Source organism: Tamandua tetradactyla, assembly GCF_023851605.1.
Source record: "Tamandua tetradactyla isolate mTamTet1 chromosome 1 unlocalized genomic scaffold, mTamTet1.pri SUPER_1_unloc_1, whole genome shotgun sequence".
Lineage (NCBI taxonomy): Eukaryota > Metazoa > Chordata > Mammalia > Pilosa > Myrmecophagidae > Tamandua > Tamandua tetradactyla.
The window spans coordinates 1,272,334-1,293,783 of NW_027518237.1; the positions used below are offsets into that span (position 1 = coordinate 1,272,334).

Genomic DNA, 21,450 nt, shown 5'->3' on the forward strand with positions numbered 1-21,450 from the left:
AAAATCATTATTAAAACAAATTTCAAATGTTTAGCAAATTGATCAATAAGTAAATATGCAGTTTAGTTATTTAGATAAAATGAGATGGCAAATCTGACAATATTAAAAGTTGGTGGATGGGGTATCTGTGTGGAAGATATTATGGCATTCTCTATAGATTTTGTTTTATTTTTCCATCTGTCCCTTAGTATAAAATTATTTTAAAATAAAGATTTTATTAAATCTTGTTGTTTACCCCAAAACATCTATGGACATCTATTTTAAGAAACATAAAATGAACATGCTGGAATATCAAGAAGAAACGATCATAGCATACTATGAAGAGCTGATGTTTGAAGATGTTGGAAATAAGTAATCAAGAGTTCAAATTATTTTTAAATTAAAAAGGGGGCAGTCTAAATATTTTAGTTAGGGTTTGGCATTTCATAAGAGAAAGACACATTTTTTTCTAATACAGTGCAACATGAGAAGATGTGGAAGGCAAATCCTTATGCATAAATTTTTAGGGGTGTTAAAGGTGATTCAGCTCTTGACTGAGGGGATCTACTTTCTCAATGAGTTATTAGGTAAGACTATGTGGTGAAATAAGTGGGGCTAAAGATTAGGAGAATATAAGGAAGATTGGTTAAAGGTTTTGGGGTTTCTGAGGAAATGACTTTACTAGGGAACTATGCACTTAGTTATATTTGGACAATGTTCATTGCCCATTTGGCATGTGGATAATTTTGAATTTATGGTTTAATTCATACATGAAAGAGAATACCTGAAAGAGTATTGTTAAATTCGCACTTGAAAGAGAAAGCCATACCCAAAAGACAATAAATTCTCATCCAATTGTAGTGAAGAAAAGAATTTGTTCATGGTCTTGCAAGAACAGGCACCCAAACAAACATGGTGGCTACCACCCTGAGCAACCCAAAGCAGCAGTGTTTATTTCCTAAGCCTAGCATGCAGGTCCTTCCTGTTTCTCCACTGATTGCCTACTTCAGAGGCTATAGCCTATCCAGATAGTTTAACAAATTTAAATCTCCTATGAAGGTTCCCATTTTTGTTTAGGCTTTACACTTCAATGACCTTGGCTGTTATTTATTTAAACTTGTTTCTACCTATTTCATACCAATTCTAGGCTTGCACCAGAGGCTCTCTCATTCCCTACCTGCAAGGCTGATTTGAGCTGTCCTACAGCCATTTCCTGCCCCATTTTGTGTGAAAGTTAAACTTAATTTTACCCTGACAATGTGAGCATAACACATTTTGATATTTTCTCCAGTAGAGTGCAGTTGTGTGGTGAAATCATGCAAATATATGGCAAATTGAGGGGATCTTCCACTGATTGAATTTCTCCAGAGAAAAGGAAGAGAGGTAAGGGAATTTGTGGTATTTAAAGCAACTATCTAAAGAGGATGAAGTAGAAGTTTCATTGTTTTTTGTGCTGAGAATTTGTAGATGGGTGTTTGCTTACTTCAGAGAGAAGGGGTGGGAGAATGTATGGGGGCCTGGGTAGGTTGATATAACAATTATTACAATTATTGGTACAAATAGTCTGGTAGTACAGGAAGACATGGTCAGTTCATTTACTAAGGAATCAGGAAATCCTGTATCAGTTGAGAGGACAGAAAAGTTAAATAATAGGTAGAGAGACAGATACTGGTAAAGGTTTAGAGAGACTGAACATTTAGTAGTAAGGAATGTTCTCAAAGTGAATGAATTGAGAGGGTTCACAGTAGATGGGTCCTTTACTTATCTGTAAAATTGTGATTGATGATCTGTCAACATTTCATTAAGAATTAAAGAAGATAATAGTAACAATCTAACATATAAGTCACTGTGTCAGAAGTTCTTCAAAGCCTGTTACATTATTGATATTCTTGTGTATTCTGAGGTAGACAGTTACTGTCACTCCCACTTTCTGAAGAGCAAATGGAAGAATAGCTTGGATAAGAAAGTTATCTAAAAGTGATTCATCTAAGAAGTGATAACTTAGGGTTCAAACCCAGGCAATGCAGATTAGCTCTATGCCAGGAAGAGCCTTCCCAGCTTTTCTTTAATTGCTATGTCAGGAACATACTTGAGAGAGAACGCTCTAGGCATGGCTTGGGAATTCCAGATATCCTCCGTTACACAGGGAGGGTGAAAATTTCAATTCTATTCCTTTCACTAATGGAAATGACCTTTTATATACTTCTCATCTTAAAGTGGTAAACACTCCTGCATTTTGGGTCCAAAATACATACATACATACATGCATATTTATATTTATTTATCCATGTTTTACAAACAAGGCACACATACATATTTTCCAGACTCATCTTACTATATATATATATATACAAAAATATGCATGATAATATTTTTTCACACTCCATGCCAACTCTACTCAATGCTCTGTAAAATGGCTACAAAGTGTAATTATCCAGAAGAATTCTAAAATTTCATGTTGCCAGATTCAAATTCCTAGGTTCTTGACCACACCACAGGAAAGAATTCAATGGCACAGCACAGAACAAGCAAACTGGTAGGAAGTGTATTAAAAGCACATGCAAGAAGGGCCTGTAGGCACTCTTACAGCAGTAAGAGGTGAGAGGCTTTTGTTGTGGTGATACAATCTGCTTGTATTGCATAATTTTATCTACTCCCCCTCTCCTCTCCTTGTTAGAGAAAAGTGGTTTATTAATAATAATTTTCTGCTGCCCACTCCATTAAGTCATATTTGCAAAGCAGGCCTTTGCATAAGTCAGGACTCTTTCTCCTACACACTTGTCTCTCCAGGGTGGTGCCTCTTGGGTAGATAGTGCATTTGGGTGGGTGGCTTCCACTTGGTATTTTGCATAGGTGCATAGCCCCAGGCAGCATATCTGTGCATGACAGACTCCCCTGGCCATCAATAACCATCCTTGCTCAAGGACTTCCTCATGGTATCTACTGTCTCCTTTCAGGTCCCTGATCTAGCTTGTCTTATTCATACAAGAGGAAAAGCACAGAGCCTCTATCTGCATTACAGTTCTCAGTTATTCATCTCACTGGCAGCTTTCACTTCATGTATCTCAGGTCTGAGAGTAGCGGTGATGTCCTGAAAGTTCATTCATATTGTACAATATACTATGCATGTTTTATACATGTAGGTAGCTGATCCTGTTGTACAGAATACAAGTATTTTGGGGATAATCTACCATTTATTTTATTTTTTCTTTTTCAACAACTCTGTGACCTTGTGAATATAAAACTATAGCTAGTGTTACCACAAAGGCCATGGATTCTTTTGTCTGACATGCTCAATAACCAATTTCTGAGACACTCCCAAAGGGAGAAAGAGTCTATTACTAGGTGCATAGTAGGAGAGCAGATGGTCTAGCAGCCCAAAATATGTCTCCCTGAGTTTAGATGGTTCAAGGTTTTTAAGGATTTTACCAAGAGGAGATGAGGTCATTTGGATAGTAAGTTCAAAGCAGAAAAGGAGATATTGTTATCATTATTGTTTCAAAAGGACAACATAAGTTGAAAGGAAGGAAGGGAGAGCTATCATTTTAGTATTAATGGTGTGAGCCAAAAGGAAGGAAGACAAGTCATCTTTCAATAGCAGAGTCTAGCCAGTATAATTCACAAATATAAGGGGTTGAAACTAGTTGATGACTGGCTTCAATAGCATTAGGGCATTTGCCTTACAAGGAAATGACCAGATAAATGGGTAACAGCTCTTACGGTTACGAAGGCACAAGGTGAGTTCTTTTACAATCATTTCAGATATCAGGGTAGCTGATTTATGGTTTAAGGATTTCAGGTATTCCCCCTCTAAGGGAAGCCATCTGGAAGTGAAAGAGACCCCAAATAGATAAAAGCATCCTAGGAAAAGAATGAAATGGAAGTATTAACACTTCCTGACTTTAAAAACTAAGATGAAGCCACAGAGCAAAGAAGCATGAAACTGAAACAAAGATAGAAACATTGACCAATGGAATCAAATTAAGAGTGTGGAAATAGACCACCAAATCTATGGTCAACTGATTTTTGACAGGGCCTCCAACTTCTCCGAACAGGGACAAAATAGTCTTTTCAATAATTGAGCATGGAAGAACTGGATATCAGTAGCCAAAAGAATGAAAAAGGACTCCTATCTTCCACCCTAAACAAAAATTAACTCAAAGTGGATCAAACACCTAAGAATAAGAACTGGCACCATAAGTCTTTTAGAAGAAAATTTGGGAGATGCCTTCAAGAACCAGTAATAGGAGGTGGCTTCCTAAACATAACACCCAAAGTACAAGCAAAAAAGAAAAAAATAGATAAATCGGAACTCCTCAAAATCAAATGCTTCTGTATCTCAAAAGACACTGTCAAAAAGGTGAAGAGGCAGTTCAATGGGAGAAAATATTTGGAAATCACATATTTGATTTCCTGTATATACAAAGAAATCATACAACTCTGTAACAACAGAACAAACAATCCAATTATAAAATGGGCTGAAGATATGAATAGACATTTTTCTGAAGAGAATACAGATGGCTCAAAAGCACATGAAGAAATGCTCATTTTCATTGGTTATAAGGAAATGCAGATCAAGACTACAATGAGATGCCATCTCACACCTATAAGATTGATTGTTATTGAACAAACAAGAAGCTATAAATGTTGGAGAGGATGTGGAGAAACTGGGACATTTATGCACTGCTGGTGGGAATGTATAATGGTGCAGCCACTATGGAGGACTGTTTGTTGGTTCCTTAGGAAACAAATATCAAGTTGCCATATGACCCAGCAAAAGCACTACTTGACATATACCCAGAAGAGCTGAAAACAATGACATAAACAGACATTTACACACTGATGTTCATGGCAGCATTATTCACAATTGCCAAAAGATAAAAGCAGAACAAATGTCTATCAGCAGACAAATGGCTCAACAAAATATGGTGTACACATATAATGGAATATTATGCAGCCATAAGACAAAAAGACATCCTGAAACACATGACAAGATGGATGAGCCTTGAGGACATAAGGTCGAGTGAAGTTAGCCAGATGCAAAAGGATAGATACTATATGATTCCACTCTTATGACCAGCATTAATATATAATCAGAGGCTTATAATATAGAATATAAGGGAATTAGAGATATGTAGAAGCTAGAGATGGGTGAACCCTTAGCTAATGAAGTTGAACTCCAATGTAGGGAAATAGGTAAGAGTGAAGGTGGTTTCCTAGTGGGTCTATAAGTAATATTACCATATTGAAAATGAACAAGATTGAAAGGGGTTGTATAGACCTTTGTGTCCCACTAATTAACACCAGAAGTATGAATTAGTTCTTGAAAGAATTACTCCAAAGATATGATTTATATACAAAGAGTGTTTAAGTCCAAGGTGCAGGGGGAAAACTGTTCTTGCATGCTATAAATATGTTCAGAAGAAAACCATCACTATCACAGCAGCAGCAGAGGTAAGTAATGGGGGGGAGAGTTAAGAGGAGGTTGAGATTTCCTATTTGGAAAGGGTGTGTTTATTGGTTTTTTCTCTTGAGAACAAAGAAATAATCTAAAATTGAGAGTGATGGTCTGTGGACTTTGGGCATTATACCTGATGCCCAATGAATACAGATGGGTGAAGGATGCACTGACTGACAAGATTGGCAAACTATGGTGTATACTTATGAATGAAGGTTTTCCTGCCTCAAAAAGGAACAAAGTCATGAAGCATGAAACAATGTGAATGAATGTTTGGGACATTTGGTAAGACAAAATAAGACAGAAACAAAAGAACAAGAACAGTATGGTCACCTTTTGAAAATGCTCATAATAAAACAGGGGCCTTGATTATAAGCTTTTACAGCAGATACAGTAAGTCCAGAATGGTGATTATTAACATTTCTGGATTCTGTGAGATTGCTTTATATATATCACCTGATATTTAGAGATAAGAATGAAGCCAAAGAGGTTGGGGTTAAAGTAATTCAGAACATAGGGGTAAGGAAGACAGTCTCTATAATTTAGAACCACATGTACTCTGTGAAACCAATGGGAGATAGATTTATTTGATCCGAAACTGAAATTATCTGTAGTGCATAATCTAACTCAACCTATCTGTATAGCTCACTTGAACAATTGAAACACAAAGAGTCTAGAAAGAGAAAGAGGTCTTTTAATCTTGTATAGATTATTGTAATGCCTGGATACATCCTAGAGTATATTAAGCAGAAAATAAAAATGTGTTGGCAAAGTCCTGTGAGGGATGGGAGATAGAATATGGAATTATTAAACCTTACCATCAGGGAATCCCCTGATACTGTGTCAAACTTTAGGTGCACCCTTATCAATAGACCATGCCCTTGATCTTAAGACTTACACTTATGAAGCTTATGTAGTTAGTGGAGAAGCTTAGTCTATCTATAGGTATGCCTAAGAGTTACTTCTGCAGGCACACTCTTTTGTTGCTTACATGTGGCCTCACTCTCTCTAAGCCCAACTCTACAAGTGAAACCACTGCCCTCCCCCCTACATGGGACATGACATCCAAAGGTGAAAGCCTCCCTGTTGACATAGGATATGACTCCCAGGGATGAATTCAGACCTGGCACTGTGGGATCAACAATTCCATCCTGATGAAGAGGAGGAAAAGAACTGTAACTAATAAAGTATCATTGGCATAGAGAGTTCAAATGGAGTTGATAGGCTACTTAGGCAGTTGCTCTTGTACAAGTTCAGTTAGGCCTTGCTACCTATCAAAATTCCCAAACCCCGACAGGGAACATTCCAGCCACTCCTAAAGAACCCCTAGGGCAATGAATAAGATTCCATAGGGTTCTATGCACTAGAGTAATTTTTCAGAAACCTACAATCTGGTCCCTGGTCCAGATTAGTCCTGAAACCTAGCCCAGCCTCTCCAGAACATCAGATAGTTCCATCTCCCTACACCATATTAGTGGCAGACCCCTAAAATATGAAAAATTTAGAATGGCCATAACCCAAACACCCCTAAAGAGAGGGATGGAATGACCAAAGGTGATGGTGAACTTATACAGAGAAGATAGAATTTAACAAATGAAAATGAATACTGCATCATTAAATTGATATCTCTTTTAGTCTCCAGTATTTTAGAGTAGCTTGAAGTAAAAAGCTAAAATCGTGGAATTATAACCCATGTCAAATTCTGAGAAAATGTTCTACAACTAATTGTTGTGCTATGCTTTGCAATATATAGCTTTTTTGTATGTGTGGTATTTTTCACAAAAAAAAAGAAGGAAAAAAGTGTAATGTGATGATAAAAAAATATTTTAAGCCTTCTAGTCTGCTATATTCTTGAGCAGCTAGAAGGAAAATTCTGAGAGGATTTTATGGTACCCCATGGCAATCCCTAGGATCTGTCCTATAACTACTTGTTGAAGAGTGCTTTGAAAACTATTGCCTTTTTTATTTCTCTGCTTTGTATATTTGTTATACTATACAATAAAAATTTTTAAAGAAGTTTGAAAAAAGTATGAATTACAGAAATCAGACTTATGTTCTTAACCTGCCTCAGCCACTTCTTAAATATGTGTGACCCTAGGCAAATCCCTTATCCTACTTGAGCTTGATTTCTCTACTATTAAAATGCAGATAACAGTATACCACAGAGAGTTTTTGTGATTTTTAAATATATGTATAACACGCTTAGCACAGTGCCTGGCAAAGATTATGTGCTCAATAAATATTAATAAAACATGGTAAAAGTATATGATCACATCATCCTTTACCCTACATTTTGATTTACCTTAGTCCTGTCCAGGGTAGTATTATCCATATCTCTAATCAAAATGTGATCACAATGAATTTTAAGCAATTCAGCTGAAAGAGAAGTCAGAAGGAGCTCAAGAGCTCAGAACTGACATATTCCTTGTCATTTGGAGATGCAGAAAGGAAATGCCCCAAGGGAAGCCATTTGAAACCAGAAGCCAAGAGAGGTGAGCAGAAATTGCCAAATGACTTCCAATGTCATGGAAAAGCCCATGAAAATGTTTTTTTCTAACTTAATAAATAACTCTTATAAAAGCAGGTCCATTCCTAGCATTTTGCATTCTGGCAGCCTTAGCAAACAGAAAAGAAAGAAAAAAGAAACAGATTTTGTTAGCAAACAAGTACAGTGCAGATGAGTCTACAAATACTAAACATGTAGGAATGATTTTTAAATGAATAATTGTGTGGAACTTGGTAGAGGAAGCCTAGATTGCTTTGAAGAGACTATTGGCAAAAATGAGGACTTTAAAGACACCTTTGGTGAGTCTTTAGGTAGAAGTGATGATGCATCACTCAAATTGGAAGGAAGCCAACCCTGTTTTAACAGGGGCAAAAACTTTGGCAAAATTAAATTCTGATGCTGGATGAAAGGGAGAATTTGAATGCAATTATCTGAAATTTAGATTAAGAAATTTCCAAATTTAATTTGGGTTTGTTCTTGCAGCTTGTAACAAAATGGAACAGGAAAGGGATATGTTGAAAGGTGGACTCTTGGGTACAAGGAAACCAGATATTGATGATCTGGAGAATTCTGGGCTTCTGGATAGGGAGATCATAGGAAACAGTGCCCCAATTGAGGACTTAATTAAACTTAGAACCAGTAAGCCATTACAGGTCAAGCCAGGATTTCAGATGCAGTTACACAGAAAGGATTTGTGGAAGTTCCTATTGTCCAATGGCTTTGACTCCTGTAAGCTACATGCCAAGTCAACAAACTTTTTCCTGAGAACAGTAAATGAAATCACTGCCTGTCCGGAAAGAAAAGGACAGTAAATGTACAGATTGAAAAAAATGAATTCAAAGGCAGAACTATGGAAGCTAAAGTCTCAAGTCATGAAAACTGGGGCCAGGAGAAAGGGTCCACCCATGAACGTGGAATGGATGAGTTTGCCCAGAGGGAGTGGGGGCCCTTCCTCCTTGGTGTTTGGGGGAGTTTTGTGATCTCAGGCTTCAGAGAAGATGGAGCATATTCTCCTGGGATTGCACAGACCCTGGCTGCCAAAAAATTGTTTTTAATGGTTAGAGCATGTGCTCTGAAGATGGAGGGAATCTGTGCCACCCAGATGCTTGAGGAGGGTGGAACAAAAACATGTAGTCTCTCCATATTCCAGAGTTTGGAAAAAGCAGGGATGCTGCATAAGCTTCTGCAAAGGGTGGGAATGTCACTTTTGAATCACCTAAGGATAAATGACTTTCAGACTTTGAATGTACCGGAGATTGCCCTGCAGGTTTTTGGAACCATTTAGGCCCAGTGACCCCTATTTTCCTTTCAGTTTTTCCCTCCGGAAATCAAACTATTTCTCTCATATGACTGTTTCTTCTTTAAATATTGGAAACAAATTAAGTTGTTCTGATTTTTATAGTTACAGAGCCACAGGAGAATTCTGCCTTAGGACTGATAATGAATGTAACTGACCTGATGAGATTTTCTATATAATTTTTCAGTGGTATTGAATTTATTTTTTACTGAAATGGTTTAAGTCTATTGTGATGTTAAGATGAAATGAACATACTTTTTTAAAAAACTTTTTTTACTAGAAAAACAAGAAAAACCTTTTTTATTACATAGTATAAAATATACAAATCAAATAAATGAAAAAGCAATAGTTTTCAAAGCACTCTTCAACAAGTACTTACAGGACAGATCCCAGAGTTTGTCATGGGCTACCATATGATCCTCTCAGATTTTTTCTTATAACTGCTCCAGAATATAGGAGGATATAATGCTTAAATCATTTTTATCACCACTATCTACTTTTATCCTTTTTTGTAAAAAATAACATATATACATATATATATCATATATATAAATGATAATGCATGTAAAAGCACAGCACCAAAATATATGACTGTTTTGAAGGGAAAAGCCATTCCACAAAAATAGTTAAAGATATCAATTACCAACTTTCATAAATGGATAGAAAAAGTAGACAGAAGATCAATATGGAAAGAAGACTTTGCAAACTATAAACAAACTAGACCCAGCAAAATACAACTCTTCTCAATTACACATTTATATTACCTAGGTTAGGCCTTATGTAATCCCATGGCATTTCTAAAAACACTGATATCATAAGTATCTTCTGTGACCAAAATGGAATGAAACTAAAAGTCAGTTACAGAAGGCAAACTGAAAAATTCAAATATGTCAAAAGTAAATAATACTCTTAGGTAACCAATAAGTCATGAAAGAAAATAAAAAACCACTTGGAGATAGAAATAAATGCATAGCATTTTTTTTAGATGATAATGACAAACTAAATGAGGAACTTGGAGTAGGAAAGGCAGGAGGAAATTGGTTTAAATAATTATATTTAATATATAGCTACAGAACAAAAGTATGAGGAAGGATGTTTATCACATCATTATCTATATCATGGATCTGTGAAGAATCTCAAAGCAAATCAGTAAAAGCTGTTAAATGTGGTATACAGCAGCAATTTTGAAAATAGCCTGCAATCAATATAAACAGAAGATATTTAAACTATATTGTGACAGGGAAAAATAAAAAGCAGTTCAATGAAAGTTGTGAAAGTAATTGCCCTTGTAAGAGTCTGGATAATATTAAGGAGGAAAAGTATGAATATTCTATAAATAGCATTAAGCCTTTGGTATCCTAAGTGCTTTTGTGGTGTTTGTGGAAACAGTAGGATATTTGTATTCTACTTTTTTCACAGGAACCCCTTTATTTGCTGCCTGTTCTGAAAAATGGCATCCTTTGCCCCAAGCTAAAAGCCATGAAGAAAGATGTTTACTTATATATAACTCATTTCTCCAAATCAGAGGCATGATACTGGGGAACCTTGTTTGAACTCAGTATCTATGGCTTCAGGAGGTGGCTCAGATCTCAGTTCCAATTTGTTCTACTTGTCTGTCTTTTGTTAGTCTGTACTTGGGTGTTTCTGGTGATGTGAACAGAGCAGCTTGGCCAGAATATGGTAATTTTTCTCTTTACCCTTCAGCAGTCTGTCTGGCTGGAACATGAGGTAAGAACTTGCTCATGACAGGGATTTTCAAGTAAGGAAATATTGGGGTCTTATAGGATGCCAAAATTTACCTCTAGGTGATAATCTGGGATGTGCACAAATGTAATCAGGTTACATTGCACTCAAATGAACATTCATCAAATGTATATATAATGTTAAGTACATCTGAGGTGTATGCAGTAGTTGAAGAAATAAACTACTTTGGATTTAAGATCCTTGATGCAAATATTTGTACAAATATTTATAGAACTTTTTCTGGAATATTATATTGAACCAAAGTAGTTAATATAGCTTGACAAGAAATCCTGACAAAATATGAAGGTGCATCATTATTAAAAGTCTTATCCCCTTGCTTACCACACATAAAAGTAACTTTGAAAGAAGAATTAATTCATGTGAAATGTAACTGACATGTGATTATATTTTCAAATTTGAAAGCACAAGAAAAAGAAAAGAATTTAAGGATTATTCATCACCAGATAAACATAAGATTATTATGGGAAATAGACATAAAAAATTGCAATTATGAATGTCTTAATTTCATCTTTTAAATGGAGATGTAAAAATTAAACTATATGCTTTCATATTTTGAATTTTTAACAGGAAAAATTAAATTTTACTGAAAACATGCTTTACAAAAAGCAGTCACTAACTCAGTTTTTAAATATGCTAACAATTTAAGTGCTCAAGAAAGTTCATTTTAGAGAGGTTTAAGCAGTATGGTGGTACTGAAAATCAACATCATATGGAATGCTTCAAAAACAGATTTCTCATATTCACAAATTTTACTTGGTGCCAGTTTGTCCTAATTTGAAGGTGACATATACTTATGTTAAGATGAAATTCACAAAACATAGAAATCATTTAAATCATACAATTCAGTGGCATTTAGTACATTCTCATACTGAGCAATTATGACCACTATCAATCTGTCTATATATTTTACAAACAATATTAGTCACAGTGAAATTCAAGATATTTTAGTAAGCTGCACTTATTTAAAAATAATTTAAGATCATTGTTTGGTCCTGAGAAATTTTCCAATGTGGTAATTTCTCAATTAAAAAGAGAAATTAAGAAGTATATTTCAACAATATTATTAATGAGCTGGCTTCTATTACAAAGGAAAATAAAAAGTATAGTAAATTTTGGTTCCATGAGTAAATAACATAGTTAAAATTAAAACAATGTTGGGATTTGTAATAGCTGCAGTTACACTTGTTGACATTTTAAAACTATGTTAGCATTGCAAGAAAAATGAACCATTAAAAATTTATGAAAGCCAATATAGAGGGACATTACTTGACCTTTCCTATCAGGCTCCCATATGGCTCAACCAGGACCACCCTGTCCCCAACTTATCTAGCTGGAAATATCTAATATTTTGCATATTCATTTTAGCATTTTAGATGATTTCCCCTTTTTCTGACTCTCAACCAGGATTTTCTCCAGGAACAATCCTGGATCCATAAAAGGATTCAACAGCATGCCAGGATTTTAAGTAGGCAATCCGATCAATAAACAGATACTCTGGAAAAATAAACTTTGCATCAGTATTAGAGGAAAAGTATAAACCACATGGAAGGAATGCAGAGAAAGAGATTCAATGTTCGCTATTTCAGGAAAAAACTTCTTGGGCGAGCCACTGGCAAAGATGCCTCCTCAAAAGCAGGAATAAGAGAAAACATTTTACTCACTGCAAATGGCCAAGATATCCCAGAGCTGACTTTGCCTCCCTGGTTGGTCCCATGGGTATGAAGCTCCATCCTCAGTGTGGAAACAGCACCAGTCTCTTGGGGATTGAACTGCGAGGCATTTCTGAGACAATTTGAGTCATCATGGTGTGAAGAAAGCATGTTTTGAGTGCCTGCTGGAGGATGCACCTCTTCCTCTCTCTCTGGCTGAATCCCTGAGATAGAGCTGAGACTCCTCAATGCTAGGCTGGATGCAGGGTGAAGTGGACTCCTCAGCACAGTCAACAGGGAGGAATCAGGAAGGAAGGTTTTACAGAAGAAAGATGTGTGGGGGACCCAGACTCTTCAGTCCACATTAGGCCCAAGACACAAGTTATTTTTCCCACCCCCAACTCTCTGGCCAATCCCATTGTGATACTTAAAATGCATCACAATGGGTTTCTTTGCATTCCTATGTGATTCTCCCTGGAGGTGCCACCCACCTGGATCAGCTTCCCCTCCTTCATCTCACAGGCCCTCGGCTCTGTCCAGTCAGGAAACATCCACAGTTTGTTGGTGAATCTGGGTGGGGGTACCTAAAGAGATTGATCTTTCCAGGGCCACACATCCCACTGGGAATATCCCCAGCTCAAGCAAGTGTTCCCAGTCTACACTGTAGGGAGCTGCAGGAGTGGTACAAGCTCAGCAGAGGTGTGGCTTAAGCACAATGGGTGACTGAGGCCCCTCCTCCACCATACACTCCTTGGGATTCCTGCCCCAAGGGATTCCTGCCACTTGTAGGGTATGGGGATTGTTGTTCCTTTCCATAGGCAGATAAAACTTCATTGGTCTCTTTCTTGTGAATTTTGCCCATTGGCTACTATTATGAAAAGTGAACTTTGCTTCCATGAAGTGAAAAATCAACAAATTATTAGAATTACAAGGTTTGTTTTACACTGAGAAAGTAAACTACTTATCTGAAATATTTTATATCATGGGATCTGAACCGCTACCTAAACACCTTGAGGTCCATATGTCCCCATGCTGCAAGATGTAATCAAGTGTCTTAGGAACTAGAATGTGTTCTTTATGTATATATACATATAGAAAGAAAAGGACAGCAGAACCTGATTCTGTTTTGGAAGAAATATAAATAACTCAGAATAATACCTGTGCTCCATTTTAGCTCTTTTATGATCTATTCTGAGTTAAGAAAAAAAAAGCATTCTGAGCAAGTTTCAAAGTAACAGTTGTCAGAAGAGTCTTACTCAATTCAATTTTCCAAAATGTTTACTTCATGGGTGTCATTTGTAAGGTTCATTCATTTTTTCCCATTTTCTTCTTTGTAGTATTTGTAAAGCAAATAAAATCACTTGACCATATTACTGCTATAGATGTATGAAATTTAAATGAGCATGTAGACCACATCATGCAAGCACCCCACAAACCAAGGCCATCATGCTCCCCAACTCCAGTTTTGGGAGGCGTATGGATTGCCTTGCTGGCCAGGCGGTGTTCAAACAAGTGCTGGGTCCGTCTGCTTCTGGATGGGATGGGACCCTGGGATGCCTCGCTATGACTGTCTGTCTGTTTCCCAGGCTCCAATTTTGGTTTGCTTCAGTGTACACAGGGTTAACGAAGGGGCTCAATGCATCAGATGCCCAGGGCATAGAGCTGAGGATTCCAAAGGAGGGCGTCAGGGAGGTGCCAAGACACAAAGCACCTGGGAAAAGGCACTTAGGAAGCAGACATTTTGGGCAGAGGATTTCCAAATTTCACTTTAGTAAACCTTCTGGTTGTCCACTGAGAGTTCACCGAATCCTCAGTTTGGTGTGAGATCTTCTTAGCTGGTCCAGATCAGTATGATGCCTTGATATATCCCTGAATAATTTGAGCAGTGAAGAAACAAATGTTCTGAGGTCCCCTTGGGGATTGGGGCAAAAGAGGAAATATTCCACATCACCATTTGGAGACTATATGAAATTGTCCCAAGCAGGTGAGAACGGTGACATCTTGTGCCAAGTACTCAATAGTGGTGTTCCTCCATAAGAACCTAATTCCTGAAATGAATAGATTGAGCATCCTTACAGTTAGTCCTTAGAGGCACCCCCATCGATCATCTTTTGTTGCTCATATGTGACCTGTCCTCTAAGCCAATTCAGAGGGTGGATGGCTACCTTCCCCCATGTGGGACATGTTTCCCAGCTGTGCAAATATGCCTGGAAATATGGGACACTACTTCTGGCATGGGCCAGGACTCAGTATCAAGGGATTGAGAAAGCCTGCTTGACCAAAAGAACAAGACAGTGCTGAGACAAATGAAGGTTCAGTGGCTGAGAGATTTCAAAGAGAGAGCAGGTGTTATCCTGCAGGTGATTCTTATGCACTATATGGAACTCCACTGTGTATTTATGGCATAATGGGCTGGCTGAGGGAATTACCTAGAACTGTTGGGCGATATTCCAGTAGCCTTGATTTTTGAAAATGACTGTCAAAAGATATAACCTTTACCATGTGACTGTGGGATTGTGAAAACATACTTTCCCTTGCTCCTTTTATCCAGGTTATGAGAGGTGAGTAAAAAAAGGTGGACAAAGAATAAATGAATGGTATGGTGGACAAAGACAATGTAAATTGCATATTTGGAAATTATAATGGTGGATGACAGGGAGGATTAGAGATACTGTATATATGTTTTTTTATTTTTCTTTTTGTGTCTTCTTCTAGGGTGATGCAGCGGTCTGAGAAGTGATCAAGCTGATCAATACTCAACAATGGAATGATATTATCCGCCATTGGTTGTACACCAGACATGGAGTGTATCTTTGTGAAAACTCATCAAAAATATTAAAAAGCCAAAAAAAAAAAGTAAAAAGAGCAAGAGACAGGACCGTGCGTATACTCAATTTCAATTCCGAAGCTCTCAGATTCCCCATCCTGCACACTGAGACTCAGGTGTGGCAAGTTTTTCCTCATTTGATTCCCCACTAGGCAGTAAATGAAATATATCCCATCAAAACATTATCACATAAAAAAATAAAAATAAAAATAAACAAACCACTACAACACCCGGAATACCAAAGCGGACTCCCATCCAAATACTGACCAGGCACGACCCTGTTTAGCTTCTGAGATCAAACGAGATGGAGACGTTTCGTATGCAAGGTCCCGCTACAGGTAGCTCCAAGAACCTGTGCTGGCAATGGCTGCGCTGATGCATCATCTTGTGACACTCCCCGCAGCCCAACGCTGTTTGGCCCCCGGACGGTCCTAGACCCAGTCTGACCGCGCCGCCTCATGCTGCTTCCCCCACCCTGCACACCCCACTTGCCTGCCACTGCCTGGGTCCTCCTGAAGTTCCCAAACCCCTCTTCAAAACCTTCAGCTCCCCCTACCAGCTGGCCGGTCCAGCTGCGGTTGCGCAAGGGCTCCGGACCCTTCCTGTCAGCCCACGATGCTGCCTCCCGGTGGAGTCGCAGGAGCTCGCCAGGCCAGGCCAGGCGAGGTAGTGGAGGAGGCTTGAGGCATGCTTGACCACCCAACAAAAGGCATGTTTTCTGCTCCAAGCTCCTCTTCTTGCCACCGTCCCCAGCCCTCTGATCCGTCTGGCCCCTCCCATCTCGTCTAGACACTCCACCCATCCTCCACTACCTGCGACCCTGCCATTCCTGCCCCTGGACCACCTTGGCTGGCTGCATCACCTGCCGGATGCCAGACTCAGGCTTCAGACTTTGCAGGGGACTCATACCGCCCTCTTGTTTTGGGGACAGAAGCTCCCACCTGGCACGCTGCCACACATTCAAGCAACATACAGTCGTTGTGAGGTGCGCGTACTGTTCCCCCAGCCATCTGGGCTAAAGCGGGGCTCTGATCCCCTCTGCTCTGGCTGGAAAGCACAGTCAGGGCCCAAGATGGGGGCTAGAGGGTCGGGCCCTCAGGGGCAGGAGAGAGATGACCTTGAAGCTGGCCAAAGGGGATCATGCGAGAAGGCCCGGGATAATTAGCATGGCACAGCAACTTTTGTTGGAAATTTAAACTTTCTACCTCATTGCCAATGCCAATGATTATAACCTCTAAAGCAATAAGTTTGACTTCTAATTTAATATCTATTTTTTCTTGCTCTTGCAAGGTAGCAGAAGTGTTTTGAGCTAGAGTATTAACAAAATGGGCATTTTTTATACTTTGAAAAAGAGCAACTGCAAAAGTGGTTAGGGTCTGATTTCTCCAGGACAGGAAAATACCAAAAACTGGTGATATCTTCACCTGCAGCTTGAGCCCCAGGAATCCTTTTTTGAAGGGGATAATGTGATTCAGAGAAATGGGTTTTAGACTCAAAGGTCACTTTCCTACTGCTAGGAGCCCCACTTGTAGCAGTTTTCAAATGAATGTCTTGCAAAAATGAGTTTAGACAGTTCTCCTCCCCTTCAGGGTCAGAATTATATATTTCTATTCTTGCTCCCTCCTGTAATTTTTTTCATTACCCCCACCTGATGGTTTATGAAGGGTTGGTTTCTCAGAACTAAGGGGGATGGTAGGTTCTTCAGAAGCAGAGCTCTTTGAGGATAATTTAAGACCATCATATCCCCTTATGGTTTCTTTTAGAGTTTCCTCACAACTTGACTCTGCTATCTCCGTTTTTCAGAGCTGGCCACTATGTAGGCCAGGATCAATACATTCCTGAATTAAGGACCACATTGAAAAGGTCTAAATGGATGTTTTATCTGGACCCTCTGCTGTGTAGTGGTCTCTTAGCTGTTTTCCCATCTTGACCCAGGTCTCCGGATTGACTGTTCCTTCCTTGGGAAACCAATAGCAAGTTTCTTGAAGAAAATCTAAAAAGGCATTAAGCTGGCTTCTCCTTACATCTCCCCCCATCCAGGCCTTAAGCATAGTCTTTAACATACTCACATATAATTCTCATTGTTTTGAACCAGAATGTCCCATGATTATTACACCTGGCTATACTTTTATGCACTACCCCTTACCTTAGTTCCAAATTGTGTGCATACCATGGGCGCAATCCCTCATCTTGGCATAGAGTTCCTCCATATTCATGTCCCTGTTCAGACACCACCTGCCATGACCAGTGTGACTCAGAGGCAGGACTGAAGGGAGGTGGCAGGGAACTGAGAAAGAAACACAAGAGACAAAGATATAGTTAAAACTGTGACTAGGTGGGACTCTAAACTCAGATGGAGACTCAAAGACCCCAAGATGTTCAGCATGGTTTATTTTATAGGACTGTGAGGTAAAGAAAGTCAAAAATGGGACTGAAGGATGGGGGGAGGAGAAAGCATGAACTGAACCATCTGCTTCCTTGTGACCAGATGAGTCAAAAGTTACACAAGTTTCCCAAGGCCTCCTTCTGCCCCAGACTCAAGCAGCTTTGCAACACTTAAGCCTTTTCAGAACATCAGGTACCTTTTCCCACAGAGATAACTTTGCTATAACTCTACAGCAAGCATGTGATCTCTGTCTCATCTGCAACTGGCAGAATTAATTATCACTGGTCTTTTCCAGGATTCAGCGATGCAGAGAGTGTGCTTTGTGGTTTCTTCCCACATACCTAGCCATGATGGTGGGCAATGGCCTCATCATCCTCACAGTCAGCATCAGCAAGAGTCTGCATTACCTCATGTTCTTGTTGCTTAGCTCCCTATCTCTGGTGGAGATGACTTGCTCCTGTATTACAGTCCCTAAATTCATCAGAGACTTACCAAGATTAAGCCCATCTCCCTGGAGCACTGTTTGACTCAGATTTTCTTCCACTTTTTTGATGTGATTGAGATCATCCTGCTCACAGTGATGGCCAATGCCCATTACATGGCCATCTGCAAGCCCCTGTACTACATGACCACCATGAACTGGGCTGTGTGTCACTTTCTGATGGCGAGTTCCTGTCTGGGGGACATAATTCACTTCCTGGTTCAGATCCTTGTCACTGTCCATTTGTCTTTCTGTAGTCTTAATGTGATTGACCACTACTTCTGTACCTCTTTCCCCTGTTCAAGCTTGCCTTCACCAACACCTCTGTACAGGGGATTATTGTATTGGCCAACAGTGGCTTAATCTGTGTGCTCCTTCCTCATCTTGGTGTCCTCCTCCATCATCATCTGGGTCAACTTGAAGTAGTGCTCTGCAGAGGGGAACCACAAAACCCTCTCCACCTGTGCCTCCCACATCATGGGAGATGCTTTTATTCCATGGTACCAGTCTAAGCTCTCTTATAGTTGTCAGCATTTCAGGGGATGTTAAAAATGGTCTACTTTCCTTTTCTTATTCAATGGTTTATCATCCAGTACAAAGATTTCAGAGAGAAATCACCTGGACTGAACTCTCGATTCTGTCATCTGCTAGCTCTGTGGTGTTGGGTCCGTTCACATCACCTCTCTGCATGGAAACACTGACACTTGGAGTCAGAGGTTCATGTTTTCTCTTTTCCCTTTCTTACAGTGTTGTGGAGAGCCGCCTCCCGGGTCAGGCCTAGTGGACGCGCTGCAGCCTGCTCTAGAGTTCCCCCCGCCCATCGAGTGAGTCAAGATGGCGCCCGCATCCTGTTTCCGCGTATGACGTACACGCCCACCAACCCTATCTTCCAATCACCTCTGTATACGTGGCACTAACCTATTGGGTTTGGGCACAGTATATAAGAGGTTACCCGGACAGGGTGGGTGGAGACGACCCACAGGGAGCCGTACCTGACGGCCGCACAGAGGTTGTCTCCCCGCGGGGTGCTTAGACCCGCGTGGAACCTGTAACAGAGAATGCAAGCTTAACTCCAGTAAAGGTCTGTGCTCACAACCGTTGCGTGCCTCGAACCCGTGTTTATCACTCGAGTCGGTTTGCCTGCGCCTGTCTCTTTCTCCCCTCCTGTTCCCTTCGCCGGCCGGGGATCAGAAGCCGAACGAGACGGCTGCGGACAAGTGGTGGCCCGTACGGGGAACCCTTCTGCTGCCTTTCCCCGAGCTGGTGAGGACGTGCTTCTTGAGTTCGCAGCGGACTTCCCGCGCCTGATCACCGCGAGAAGGTGAGTACTTCTTATTACGTGAGAGTTAAGGGCTGTGGGCATTCAGGTAGCCCCAGTGAATCGGGAGAGCTCCCCGATTGATTAAAGTACAGTGCCGACTGCAAGCATGGGGCAGTCAGGAAGTTCACCTTTGTTAGCTCCCTTAAAGACCCTTTTGAAGCAGTGGGGTATCTCGGTTAGGAAGAGTTCCCTCCTGCGGTTCTTAGACGATGTTGCTGCTTTTGCACCTTGGTTCGCCCACTCCGGGAGCCTTAGTCTGCCTTCTTGGTTAAAACTTGGTAATGACATAGAACGGGCGCGCCGGACGGGCCTTTGTATGGACCCGATCCTGGTCCCTATCTGGGAAACCGTCCGTGCTTGCCCTGAGGCAGAGTCTACTTCAGGCCTCAGTCCGTCTTCCGCCCTGCTGCAGGCACGGCACGCGCTCCAAGAAACTCAGTCAGTTTCGTCTGCGGACGGCTCCCGTAAAGGCAAGCCGCCAGAGTCAAGCGATAGTTCAGACACCTCTGACTCAGAGTCAGATGGTGATGAGACCGAGGGTGCAGACGCGCCTCCGCTGATCGATTGGGGGAGGCCCCCTGTCTCACCCACGCAGCCTTCCGCCCCGCCAGCGCCTGCTGCAGGGGCGCGGCAGCTTCCGGTGAATGGTTTTGGTGATCTCGCCAAAAACCCTCAGCACGGGCTCCCTCTGGTGGCCGAATCAGGTAATTACAGTGGCTGCTCTCCAACTTCTAAGCGCTTGTTAAAAGGAATGGGATATGTCCCCGGCAAAGGCTTAGGAGCCTCATTGCACGGGCGCGCAAGGCCTATACAAGCTGTCTCCAATTCTGACAGACGAGGCCTGGGTTTTTCCTAGGGGCCACTGAGGGGAGACTCCCACCCACACCTATAAAACTAAAATGGAAGACCAGTACCCCGGTGTGGGTGCCTCAGTGGCCCTTACCAAAAGAAAAGCTGTCAGCATTGCATACTCTAGTGTCTATACAGCTAAAAGAGAGCCATATCATTCCCTCCACATCGCCTTGGAACACACCCGTATTCGTCATAAAAAAGAAATCAGGCAGATGGAGATTGTTACATGATTTAAGAGCCGTTAATAATTGCATGGAGTCCTTAGGACCTGTTCAGATGGGGTTGCCCCTTCTCTCAGCTCTGCCAGAGCATTGGTCTATTTTCATCTTAGACATCAAAGACTTACTAAAGAAACAGAAAGGGGGAATAGGTCACGGCCTGTCCCCAAAGGCTCAACTGTCTGTAGCCTTATTTACATATAATTTTTTAAATGAAAATTCACTAGGAATGACACCTGCTCTTCAGCACACCACTCCGAGTCCTCCACATAGAGGTCTAGTCCGTTGGAAGGATGTCCTGTCAGGACAATGGCAAGGCCCTGACCCAGTGCTCAGCTGGGCCAGAGGCTCTGTTTGTGTTTTTCCCTAGGAACCAGGACGTCAACCAGTGTGGGTTCCGGAAAGATTGGTGAGAACCGTGACGTCGCCCGAGGACGCCAAGGAACTGTTGCCCAGAAAATTGATAAGCCTCCAACCAGAGCCACCAGATCCGGTCTCCAACTCTGCTGATGACGGCGGCGACTGACGAGATAGCAACGAAAACGCCGGTCACCCTTCAATTGTTTAGAAGGGGGACCAGTTTTAATAACCCCCGTTGCCTTCGACCTTTCCAAACTGGGCGAGACTGTACAAAGTCTGTGGAACCGAGTCACCTCTTGGTTCTCTTGGCCCAATTTGACTACTTGGATCCTCGTGGCAGTGGGACTATTAG

At 40.7% G+C, this 21,450-nt stretch overlaps 1 long non-coding RNA gene across 1 annotated transcript; it reads right to left on the reverse strand.

Annotated features, from left to right (window-relative positions):
* Window positions 1-14,030: 14,030 nt before the first annotated feature.
* LOC143672699 (uncharacterized) lies at window positions 14,031-17,833 on the reverse strand. Its single transcript, XR_013169946.1, has 2 exons — window positions 17,627-17,833; window positions 14,031-14,701 (listed from the first exon to the last, which is right to left on the reverse strand). It is a non-coding gene; the product is annotated as an uncharacterized LOC143672699 (long non-coding RNA).
* Window positions 17,834-21,450: the final 3,617 nt, after the last annotated feature.